A 13,030-nucleotide genomic window follows, 5' to 3' on the forward strand; every position below is an offset into this window, starting at 1 on the left:
TTCCCCTCGCTCGTCTGGTAGGGGAGGGGGTATTATTGTTTTATTTAAACAAGATATAACATTTAGGCCAGTAGTTATCCCCCAGTTTAAATCTTTTGAGTGTCTGGCTTTGAGTATCTCTGCACTCAGTTCGATTGTAATTGCTACTGTTTATAGACCACCTAAGCCTAATGCTGCCTTCTTATCGGAATTTGCTGACTTGTTGTCAATGTTGTGCCTTAAGTTTGAGAAAACTCTTATCCTAGGGGATTTCAATATTCATGTGGACAAAAAAGACTCTGCGATGACAAAGGACTTCCTGTCTTTACTAGAGTGTTTTGACCTTAAACAGCTGGTGGACTTTTCTACTCACAACAAGGGCCACACCCTAGATCTAGTTATTTCTAGTGGATCATTTTTGTCCCAGCCTTACACCGTAGACCTAGGTCTGTCTGACCATTTTGCTGTCCTTTTTAATATGGAATTGGAAAATCCCAATATCTCTACATCCCGTACTATAATGTATCGGAATTGGAAATCAATTGATCTCCAGGATTTTTCTGCTTTTACTTGAGTCCTCTTTAATGTGTTTCTCTTTTACTGACCCTTTGGAGGACAAAGTCTCGCTGTTAAACTCCGTTCTTTTGTCTGGTTTAGATTCATTTGCACCTATGAAATCTCGCTCTGTTTCATATGTTCGCTCTGCCCCTTGGTATAATAATGAGCTGCGTACCAAGAAGGCAATGTGTCGTAAGATGGAGCGAAGGTGGCGTCTCTCTGGTATGAATGTTCATCTTCATGCTTGGAAGGACAACTTAAATGAATATAAGTCTGAGATTGCTTCTGCTAGGTCCCAGTACTTTTCTCAGATTATTATTAATAACCAGAGCAAACCCAGACAATTGTTTCATGTTATTAACAAACTTTTAAAAGGTGATAATTCCTCCCATACACCCATTGCAGCTGACCTTTGTGATAGGTTTCTTGATTTTTTCAGTTCTAAGATTGAGAAGGCTCGTAGTAGTTTGAGCCGCACTGCTGTGATCGATGACTCTGCTTTCTCTACCCTTCACTTTTCTGGTTCTCCCCTCTCAAACTTCTCTATACTTGATTTAACCTCTCTGGGCAAGGTAGTGTCACAAATGAAGGTTACCACCTCCATAACTGACCCACTTCCTACCTGCTTGTTCAAAGCATGCTTTCCTTGTTTAAGCGATGTGGTGCTGAGCATTGTTAATGACTCTCTTTCCTCAGCGGTTGTACCAGCAGCTTTTAAAATAGCTGCTGTTACTCCGGTACCTAAAAAGCCGAACGTTGATCTTGACAACTTACACAATTATCGTCCGATTTCTAATCTCCCTTTTTTAGCAAAAATTTTGGAACGAACAGTTGCATCTCAGTTGTATGCTCATCTAACAACGAATAATTTATTTGAGCCCCTTCAGTCTGGTTTTCGTAAATTTCACAGCACAGAAACAGCCTTAGTGAAGGTTACTAATGACTTGTTACTTGCTGCGGATTCTGGCTGCCTGTCAATTTTAATCCTTCTCGATCTCAGTGCTGCCTTTGACACTGTTGATCATTCTGTTTTGCTCTCTCGTATGGAATCTGTGTTTGGCATCACTAATACTGCTCTTGATTGGTTTAAGTCCTATCTCACCGACCGTAGGCAATTTGTCTCCATGGGTGGGCACAAGTCTAACATTGGCTCAATCAAATTTGGGGTGCCCCAGGGATCTATTTTGAGTCCTATACTCTTTAGTATGTATATTTTTCCCCTTGGTCATCTTTTGCAATCTCTGGGTCTTAAGTATCATTTTTACGCAGATGACACTCAAATTTACATTCACTCAAAACCTGAAGATCACACTGCAGTGGCGTTTCTCGAACATTGCATATCGGAGATTAAAATTTGGATGTCAAAGAATTTTCTCTGCCTTAACAGTGATAAGACAGAGGTCATGCTGCTTGGCTCTATTCACCAAATACGCAAAGCTGGTTCTCCTTCACTCAATGTTGATGGCACTGTTCTCGAGTTTCAAACAAAAATAAAAAACCTGGGGATGATATTTGATTCTCATCTCACATTTGATCCACATGTACAGAATACCGTTAAAACATAATTTTTTCACCTCCGAAACATCGCAAGGCTTCGTCCTATGCTTTCTTTTAATGTTGCAGAAAAACTGATCAATACCTTTGTTTTTTCGCGCATTGATTATTGCAACGCCCTGCTCGCGGGAGTATCAAAAAATACCCTCAACAAACTCCAATATGTTCAAAACTCAGCTGCCAGAATCCTAACAAGGACAAGAACCCGAGAGCATATCACCCCTATCTTGGAGTCCCTACATTGGCTTCCTGTCAGGTTTCGTGTAGATTTTAAAATTCTCATGTTGACTTATAAGGCCTTACACGACTTAGCCCCACCCTATCTATCTGAGCTTTTAACAGTTTATACTCCCAGGCGTGAGCTCCGTTCTTCGGAGTTAGGCCTCCTGACCGTTCCCACGACTCGCATGCGCAAGATGGGTGACAGGGCTTTCTCTTCCTATGCTCCAAAACTTTGGAACTCTCTCCCCTGTGATATTAGACATGCAAACTCTCTTAGTGTTTTTAAAGTTTCTCTTAAAACTTATTTTTTTAGACTTGCTTATATGTAATTTGTATTTTTTTTTTACTATTTCGTATCTATTTATCTTTCTATTTACTATTTTTACTATTTATCTATCTTCTTTATTGTGTATTGACTGTTTATTTCTTTGTACTATGTGTAAAGCGCTTTGAGAATACCCTTTTAAAGGCGCTATATAAAATAAAGTTTATTATTATTATAATTATTATAGAAGTTCTGGGTGATTGCTAAAGTGTTGCTAGGTGGTTGCTAGGAGATTCTGGGTGGTTGCTAGGCTCTTGGTATGCAGTTGCTGGGGTGTTGCTTGAGTATGTAGTTGATAGGGTGTTCTGGGTGACATTCCCACCTCTGTTAATAACAGAAACTCAAAAATTGTTTTGTTGCTCTTTAACTTGCACTAAAACGTGATTTATACCATCAAAGTAGCCTGTGTAATATTAATTGCATAAGTAATGCAATGTTTGTGAACACAACTGTGCATGTTAGGCCATAAATCTCCAAAAACTAAACATGGCGCTTGCTTTGGTGTTGCCACCCCTCCTAGACCTCATGCCACCCCTTTGCCACCTTATAAATAATTTTCTAGATCCGCCCCTGCCTCCACTAAATAATACACTTACAATATAATGAATTCTTCTTCCTTCTGAGTGTGTGTGTCGTATGTAATCCTAATGTATTCAGCTGTAATCTCAGGTATGTTCACACACATTTAAAAACGTCTCATTAATTAGTGGCTGGGCTGGCAATTATTCATGTTTTATGTAGTGCAGGATAACATAATGAATAAATGATTCAATCCATCATAGTCAACTACATTTTATTACAGCTTATTAACAAGTTTCTCAAGCAGATCAAGGTAGCACTGTACCCTGTCCGTCGCTGCCCTCTCTCTTTCTTCCTCTTAGCAGCTGCCTGCCTCTCTCTTTCCTCATCTTTTCTGCCTGCTCACGCAGAAGGTCAATGAGCTCAGTAGAGCTTTGCCTCTTTCTGCATGGATGGGGGCAGAGGAGGAAGCAGGCACTATTTAATCAGATAAATCGAATGCTGTCGCTAGAGAACGGCATCCTTTTCTGAATACTACTGTCAGGTGGCAGCTGTTCTTCCTCCCGCCTCTACCGATTTCCCTGTTGGTGGGTCCCTCAGCTGCTGCTAATAATAATAATAATAATTATTGTTACTATTATTACAAGAAAAAAAAAATTTTCCTTTCACTGCATTGTAATTTATATAATAATACTCACACACACCTTGTATTTTTCTTTCAGATTGTTCCATTTTTTCTTGGCTTGTTTAACCGTAACTGGAACAGCCATGCTCTCAACACAGACCCTGAATAGAGAAGACATTTAATCGGCAACAGGAAACTACAGTAACTAAAATAAATCACAGTGAGAAATAACCCCACTAGGAATTTTCACTCCCAGAACATTCTCAGAATGTCCCCACTGGTGTTAAGGATGTTGCCTAGTAACGTTCCCACTACGTTCTGATGTGGAGTTCTTTTAAGGGTTGGGGGACGTTACTTGGTGGACCTCCAGGGAACATTCAGGATGTTCTAGGAATGTTTAGGGGACTATTACGTTCTGTTACCTTCCCAGATGTCCTCTTTGTAATGTTCTTATGTGACCATAAAATAACCAAAATGGAAAAAGTTGCTTAAGGAAGCTTGAACTGCAGCACTTTCTCTACCAAAAGAGGACGTTTTAGGAACATCCCTAATGCTCTGTAAAGGTTCAGAATTTGTCACTTTTAGGGAACATTGCACAAGGTCATGAGAACGTCGCTTTCTAAGTAAGGAAAAATGCATACAAAATAAAATTAGTGTTACTTACTCCCAGCCAGACCTGGATGAGTTTCTTTTTCCAGTGAAGAGAGCTTCATTCACCCCTCGTCTCTTCACTGCTCCCTAACGAATACAGATTCATAGTAATCAAAGTTAGTTAAGCATGGTTTAAGGTAAGCTAATTTAATTAAAGGTTAATTAAAACTAGTTTTCAATGACCTCAGAATGAAAGCTAGCGTAGTTTAATTAAAACGCTTAACGTTATGTTCTGAGGAATAAATAAACTTGTGAACTGATTTGTCAACAGGCAAATTTCCTAATCTAAATTATATATGTAAATGTATATTTGGGGTTTTGTATATTTGGGGTTTTGTTGTTAAGACGACGTTAAAAACGGTTAGCGCTTCCTTCCTCCTCTATTGTTTTGCTAGTAGTATTTTACTACTATTTACAATGTTACAAATAATTCTATTGTTAACTAAATGTTTAAATGAATAAATTATAAATGGCTAAATGCATTCATTAATGAATAGGTTAATTTTGTTACTCATTAACCTAAATAAAATGTAAAAAAATTGAAAAAGATGCCTTGTGTTGTGTGAGTTCCTAAACAGGGTCATAACTGTGATTGGCTTCTCTGTGCAGGGGTACCCACCATCGCCGAGGAGGAAAAAGCTCTGCGGTGGATAGCCTGTTTGTAAATGGAGCTGTTCTTAAGTACCCGCGTGTCGTGGACACTCCCAGGGTACCCGACAAAAACATCCAAAAATGCTCCTTTATGGTCATAAATCCCTTGAAGCAAGATGGAGGCAAACAGCTTTCTGTTTTTGTACCACTGTCCATCAGGGCCAGCTGGTGGTTTTATTCTGACATGACATCCATCAATTGCTCCAACAGCTTTACCAAATGCCTGGTGATTGGTGAGAGAAGCAAAGCCTGAGCAGATGTTCTTCTGACCTTGGCAGGGCCACAACCTTTGGCAAAATAGCCATGACTTCATCAGCTACTCAATAATAATTCTGTGTATGGATGGTCGTGGGATCCCAAAAGCCTGCGACACAACCCTGCCATGCCTCTGTTTCCGATGAAGCAGCTCTAGGAGTTTATTGAGGCTCTCGTTCTTCAGACGAAAGTCTGCTTTCATATCTCCTCCATCAAAAAACTTCTCAAGAACAGGGACATGGGGGTTGAGCCTGCAATAACTCATGTCTCTCTGTATGAAGCAAGATAGTGAAAAAAATAATAAAACAAGCAAACACATTTTCATATCAAATTCTATAAATATATAAATAGCTAAGGTAAGGTAAATAATTTTCATTCATTTATTCATTTAGAGTGCAACGATGCTGCCATGAACGTGTTGGCCAAGCAACATGATACTTCCTGTTTTCTTTCTTGCCTGTGTGTTCTACAAAGGACGTCTTGTTTAATTCTTGTAAAGGACACTCCGTATACCGCATCCTTTACAGGATTCGTCCTCTGGAGGATACAACCTTTATTAAATACTAATTAAATTAAATGAAATGAGACACAGCATGTGTTTGATGCATCCTCGATATCAAGAACACATCCGGGACTTAGCAGGTTATCATCACTCAATGGCTGGCTGTCTAAGTGGTGTCCGCAGAATAATATAGGTTTCATAGACAATTGGAAAAGCTTTTGGGGCAGACCTGATCTGTTGAAAAGAGATGGTATTCATCCCTCCCGGGATGGTGCTGCTCTTCTATCTAGAAATTTGGCAAATAGTCTTAGAGCTGAAACATGACAAACCAGGGCCCAGATCAGGACGCAGACAAACTGGCTAAACCGACCGTCTGCTAGCCGCCTCACGTCACAGAACTCAAATAATTCACAGCACATAGAAACTCTTTCACCTAGATATTATCACATAGAGACTGTGTCTGTACCTCGAACTAGTAAATACAAAAAACTTCCGAAACCTTTTAAGGGTAAAAATTTAATTGATGTTCAAAAAATGAAAATCACAGATAAATCAGATAAACAAATGATAAAGCTTGGGTTACTGAATATTAGATCTATTTCTTCAAAAGCACTTATTGTAAATGAAATTATCACAGACAATAAACTAGACTTGCTGTGTTTGACAGAAACCTGGCTAAAACCAGACGATTACATTACTTTAAATGAATCTAGTCCTCAAGGTTATGATTATCGACACAATCCTCGACAGAAAGGCAAAGGGGGAGGTGTTGCTGTAATTTATAGTAATATATTCAGAATCATTCAAAAGAATTTCAAATATAATTCCTTTAAAGTGATGGTGCTTTATGTAACATTATGTAAGTTGACATTTGTGCTGGCTACTGTATACAGGCCACCAGGGCACCATACTGACTTTATCAAAGAATTTGCTGATTTTCTATCAGAGTTAGTACTGGCTGCGGATAAAGTCCTTGTTGTTGGTGATTTTTATATCCATGTAGATAATAATAAAGACGCATTTGGATTGGCATTTGCAGACATTTTAAACTCTATTGGAGTTAGACAACACGTGTCAGGACCCACTCATTGTCGTAATCATACCCTAGATCTAATACTGTCGCATGGAATTGATATTGATGCTGTTGAAATTCTACAGCAGAGCGATGATATATCAGATCATTATTTAGTCTCGTGTATAATACAATTAGCCAAGGCTACAAAACCACCACCCAGCCATAAATATTGTAGAACCATCACGTCTACCACTAAAGATTGCTTTATAAATAATCTCCCCGAGCAGTTTCATCGCCTTAGTATACCTGACAACTTAGAAGAACTCGATGCTGCAACAGAAACTATTGGCTCTCTCTTTTCCAGCACATTAGATGCAGTCGCTCCTTTACGTCTAAAGAAGATTAAGGAAACTAATCCAACGCCGTGGTATGATGAGCACACTCGGGCTCTAAAACGAGCTGTTAGAAAAGCTGAACGTAGTTGGAAGAAAACAAAACTAGAAGTTTTTCGCCTTTCGTGGAAAGAAAAAATGATTGAGTACAGAACGGCTATAAGAAATGCTAGATCTACTTATTTTTCAAATCTCTTAATAGAAAACAAACATAATCCTAGGTATTTATTTGACACAGTGGCTAAATTAACTAGAAACAGAGATTCAACTGCTGACGTTTCCATAGAGCACAGCAGTAATGACTTTATGAACTTCTTTACTTGCAAGATTGATAATATTAGAGAGAAAATTAAAAACATGCAACTGTCTACAGTTTCGCTTCAGACAGTGCACTGTAGTGTCCCTGAGGTAAAACTAGAATCATTCGCCGCTATAGGAGAGGAAGAATTATCTAAACTTATCAAATCATCAAAATCAACGACATGTATGTTAGACCCAATGCCGACTAAACTACTGAAAGAAATGCTTCCAGAGGTTGTAGGTCCACTTCTTGATATAATTAATTCATCGTTAACACTAGGATACGTGCCAAAAACTTTTAAGCAGGCTATTATTAAACCTCTTATTAAAAAACCTCAACTAGATCCGAGAGATTTAGTAAATTACAGGCCAATCTCGAATCTACCTTTTCTGTCAAAGATACTAGAAAAGGCAGTTTCAACACAACTGTGCTCCTTTTTAGAAAGAAATGGAATCTGTGAGGATTTCCAGTCAGGATTTAGACCATACCATAGTACTGAGACTGCTCTCGTTAGAGTTACAAACGATCTACTCTTATCATCCGATCGTGGCTGTATTTCTCTATTAGTGTTATTAGATCTCAGTGCTGCTTTTGACACTATCGATCACAACATTCTTTTAAAAAGACTTGAAAACTATATTGGCATTAGTGGAATTGCTTCTTTGGCATGGTTCAAATCGTACTTATCTGACCGTTATCAGTCTGTAGTAGTTAATGAAGAGATGTCGTATCGATCACAGGTTCAATATGGAGTACCACAAGGTTCAGTACTAGGACCGTTGCTTTTCACTCTGTACATGCTGCCCTTAGGAGAGATAATTAGGAAGCATGGTGTTAGTTTTCACTGCTACGCTGACGATACTCAGCTCTATATTTCCTCGCGCCCTGACGAAACCTACAAATTCACAAAACTAACAGAATGCATAGCTGACATTAAAAACTGGATGACAAGAAATTTCTTATTATTAAATTCAGAAAAAACTGATATCCTAATCTTTGGACCAAAAACTTCCTCACGAAAAAACCTTGAATACTCTCTAACACTTGACGGGTGCTCCATTAAACCTTCATCCTCAGTTAGGAACTTGGGTGTGCTCTTTGATACCAATCTTTCATTTGAAAGTCATGTTTCTAGTATCTGTAAAACCGCCTTCTTCCATCTAAAAAATATATCTAAATTACGACATATGCTCTCAATGACAAATGCGGAACAGTTGGTCCATGCATTCATGACCTCAAGACTAGATTATTGTAACGCTCTACTGGGTGGTTGTTCTGCTCGGCTTTTAAACAGACTACAGTTGGTCCAAAATGCGGCAGCTAGAGTTCTTACTAGAACCAGAAAGTATGACCATATTAGCCCAGTTCTGTCAACATTACATTGGCTCCCTATTAAACATCGTATAGATTTTAAAATCTTGCTACTTACTTATAAAGCTCTAAATGGTTTAGCTCCCCAGTACCTAAGTGAGCTCTTAATGCATTATAGTCCTTCACGTTTATTGCGATCTCAGAATTCAGGCCAGTTGATAATACCCAGAATATCAAAATCAACTGAAGGCGGCAGATCATTTTCCTATTTAGCACCTAAACTCTGGAACAATCTTCCTAGCATTGTTCAGGAAGCAGACACACTCTGTCAGTTTAAATCTAGACTAAAAACACATCTCTTTGCTCTTGCATACACATAACACATTATCAATACATTAACATTTTTTCAAATCCGTTAAAGGATTGTTACGCTGCAATAATTAGGTCGGCCGGAACCGAGAACATTTCCTATAACACTAGATATACCTGTACATCAGAATAAGAATGGCATCTACGCTAATATCTGTCTCTCTGCTTATCCTGAGGTTTGCCGGGTGCTGGATCTAGGCCGTATCCAGATCAGATGGAGAACCTGTGTCTGGACCTGACTACAACGTAGCCCAGGAGACAATGGGCCTACAGATCCAGTTCTGGCTGCATCTATAATTCAGATTTTTAAATCTCCGTATCCGTATATATTTTTAATCTCTATAATAAAAATGTATAATTCAGATTTTGATCTCCATATCCATTTACATATATTATATATATCTTCCAAGGGGTTTTTTCCCTCCTAGGACTTTTTTCCCACGCTGGGTTTTCTCCTAGGGGTTTTTTTCCACCCCTGGGAGTCAGCCGACATTGGCTTAATGTAGCACCATCTTGTATATGTTACATATTACCACGCTTGTTTGTACAGCTTATTTTTAACCACTTCCCTTTTTTCTGTGCTTCTAATATATAAAGCTGCTTTGAAACAATTACCAATTGTAAAAGCGCTATATAAATAAATTTGACTTGACTTGACTTGATTCCACATCATAGGTCTACCGCATTGCTATCTTTCTCTTTCCTTCTACTCAATGTTCTTGTGACTTTTTTTTTTTTTTTACAAATGTTCTCAACAAGGTCAGGTTGCATCCATTTAACATGCACAGATAGGTGAGAAATTAAAGGGAAAACCTGGATAAATGAGTAAAGAGATTACACATGCACTGCATTAGAGCTGTAAAGATTATCGATTAGTCGTCACTAATGGTCCGCTGTGGCATTGCTCCAGGGAAGACAGGCAACGTTCAACCACAGGATGACACCACATGTCTCTCAGCTGTTGACATGTCATCTGTAGTACCAGCTGAGGACGACGATAACAACAACATTGCATCCTCTCCCTTTGAGCATATCACTGGTGTTGAGTTGGACCATAGCTATTTAGCAACAAACTTTGGGTGCCTAAGGGCCGTTTCATAGTCAACGCATCTGTACGCATACGCGTCCCCGAGGCTATGCATCGTTACGCTTCGGCCGCCATTATGCGTCGGTGCGTAGCCAAATGTGTCGTCCTAGTTTTTGATACGCGACGCGCCGATGCACGCAATACTATGCGTTGTCGGTGGGGGCGACATTGCAAGTATTGTACATTAATTCAAGTATATTGTGTTTACAGAAGAAGAAGGTTTGAATACAATGGTGGGCGAAGAGGAAAAATTATGCGAACTTAAAGGGCGAACATACCACCGTCTATCTCTGCGTTGCCTTTGTTGCCGCCGATGTAAAATCTGCAACAGAATACACTCCTCTTCAGTTGCCATTTTGATCTGAATATCACCCGACTCTACTACCCCCTGTTGCGTGAGCGGTGTATTGACTATGAAAGGGAGCGCGTCGCTCGCGTTGCTTGCTCGCGTTTCTCGCGTTGACTATGTAATGGCCCTAACTGACAATGCGCTTGTTTACGTTGCGGGATTTGTAGTTAGGCAAGTCGTGAGAAAATGTCTTTTCCAAATTCAGATGCTGTGTCATGCACAAGATGCTGCAAAGGACATGACATTTTTGCGCAATGGTTAAAGGTGCCCTATAATTGCTCAATCATGAGTTTCAGGTGTACCGCACACCTGGTGTAATCATGTGGAACCCTAGCTGCCCTACTAAGGCAAAATAACTGCACATTTTGGCAAAAATGACTGAAATCCCAGGCTTGTCGTTCCTGTAACAGACGTGTTTGGCTTATTTATGCATAAATTCAGAGAGTTTCGAGGAAAATGTAAAGGTGCCCTAGATTCAAAAATTGAATTTACCTTTGCATAGTTAAATAACAAGAGTTCAGTACATGGAAATGACATACAGTGAGTCTCAAACTCCATTGTTTCCTCCTTCTTATATAAATCTCATTTGTTTACACGACCTCCGAAGAACAGGCGAATCTCAACATAACACCAACTGTTACGTAACAGTCAGGATCATTAATATGTATGACCCCAATATTTGCATATGCCAGCCCATGTTCCCAACATTATAAAAAGGGATTACACGTCTGGATGTGCACAGCCGAATCATCAGACTAGGTAAGCAAGCAAGGACAATAGCAAAAAATGGCAGATGGAGCAATGATAACTGACCTGATTCATGATAACATGATATTTTTAGTGATATTTGTAAATTGTCCTTCTAAATGTTTCGTTAGCATGTTGCTAATGTACTGTTAAATGTGGTTAAAGTTAACATTGTTTCTTACTGTATTCACGGAGACAAGAGCCGTCGCTATTTTCATTATTAAACACTTGCAGTCTGTATAATTCATAAACACAACTTCATTCTTTATAAATCTCTCCAACAGTGTAGCATTAGCCGTTAGCCACGGAGCATAGCCTTAAACTTATTCAGAATCAAATGTAAACATCAAAATAAACACTGTACTTACGCAATTAGACATGCTGCATGACGCGCACTTTGTAAAGATCCATTTTGAGGGTTATATTAGCCGTTTGAACTTTTTTTATGTTGTTTAAGGCAAGCGCGAGCTCTTGGGGCGTGGAGCACAAGATTTAAAGGGCCACACACCCTGAATCGGCTCATTTCTAATTATGCCCCAAAATAGACAGTTAAAAAAATGAATAAAAAAAAATCTATGGGGTATTTTGAGCTGAAACTTCACAGACACATTCAGGGGACACCTTAGACTTATATTACATCTTTTAAAAAAAATGTTCTAGGGCACCTTCAAAGACTCGGCTAGCGTGTTAACATGCTGCTGTTGGTTACTCAAGTTTTGATGGATGAACTTGCGGTTCAAATGGTATCTTGTCATGTCAAAAGTGATAAGACTTTTCAGTTATATGGACGTCGCCATCTTTAATATTACATTGGTCACTGTCGCTATGGTTACTAGTAAGAGAATACGGGCTTGACTCTTGCATGATCATACAGTGCTCCAGGGTTGCTGTGTGTGAACAGGACATTTCGAGACTCACACCTGAAAGTAAATGCAGTTGTCAATCTCAAAAACTGACCGTGTGAACGTGGCCAGAGATTTAACTCACTGGAAAGTCAAAAATTATTAAATGCCCATAAAAAATATGCAGTACTAGAAATTGCACAATTAAGGCATGATCATTGGACAGCGAAATGCTCAATGGACTTGCATAATGATTGTGCACGCACTGTATGTTAACTGTTTATTTTGTGATCAGAAACTTGACCCACCCAGTCATGGAGTCAGCCTAACGTTTGAGTTGGCATAATTACAGCTTTTACATGTGGTTACAGGATACATGTAAAGCCAGTTACCTTGACAGCTGGCAGAGTCTCAAAATAGCCCTGCTGTGGCTCTTCCATGGCCCTTTGGTGGTGATTAACAAATGCTTTGAAAGAATTGGTATGTAAATGTGTGATGTCTGCCTCCATCAAAACAAATTCCCTTTCCATTCCCTTTTATATGCATAACCTGAGACCATTTCTTTGTACTACACAAAGCCTTACTAAAGCTTGGGTAAAGCTGGGTAAGGAGCATTCTTGGGCAAAATGCTTAAAACTATCAGAAATATCAGTTTTATAAATGTAAACTCACAAATTGCTGAAAGATTTCCCTGCTCTACTTGGTGTAAGCAAAGGTCGTACAACAGGACCTGAAAAAAAAAAAAGAACTCAGCAGTTATACACACTTGTGTCTAG

Source organism: Megalobrama amblycephala, linkage group LG1, assembly GCF_018812025.1.
Source record: "Megalobrama amblycephala isolate DHTTF-2021 linkage group LG1, ASM1881202v1, whole genome shotgun sequence".
NCBI lineage: Eukaryota > Metazoa > Chordata > Actinopteri > Cypriniformes > Xenocyprididae > Megalobrama > Megalobrama amblycephala.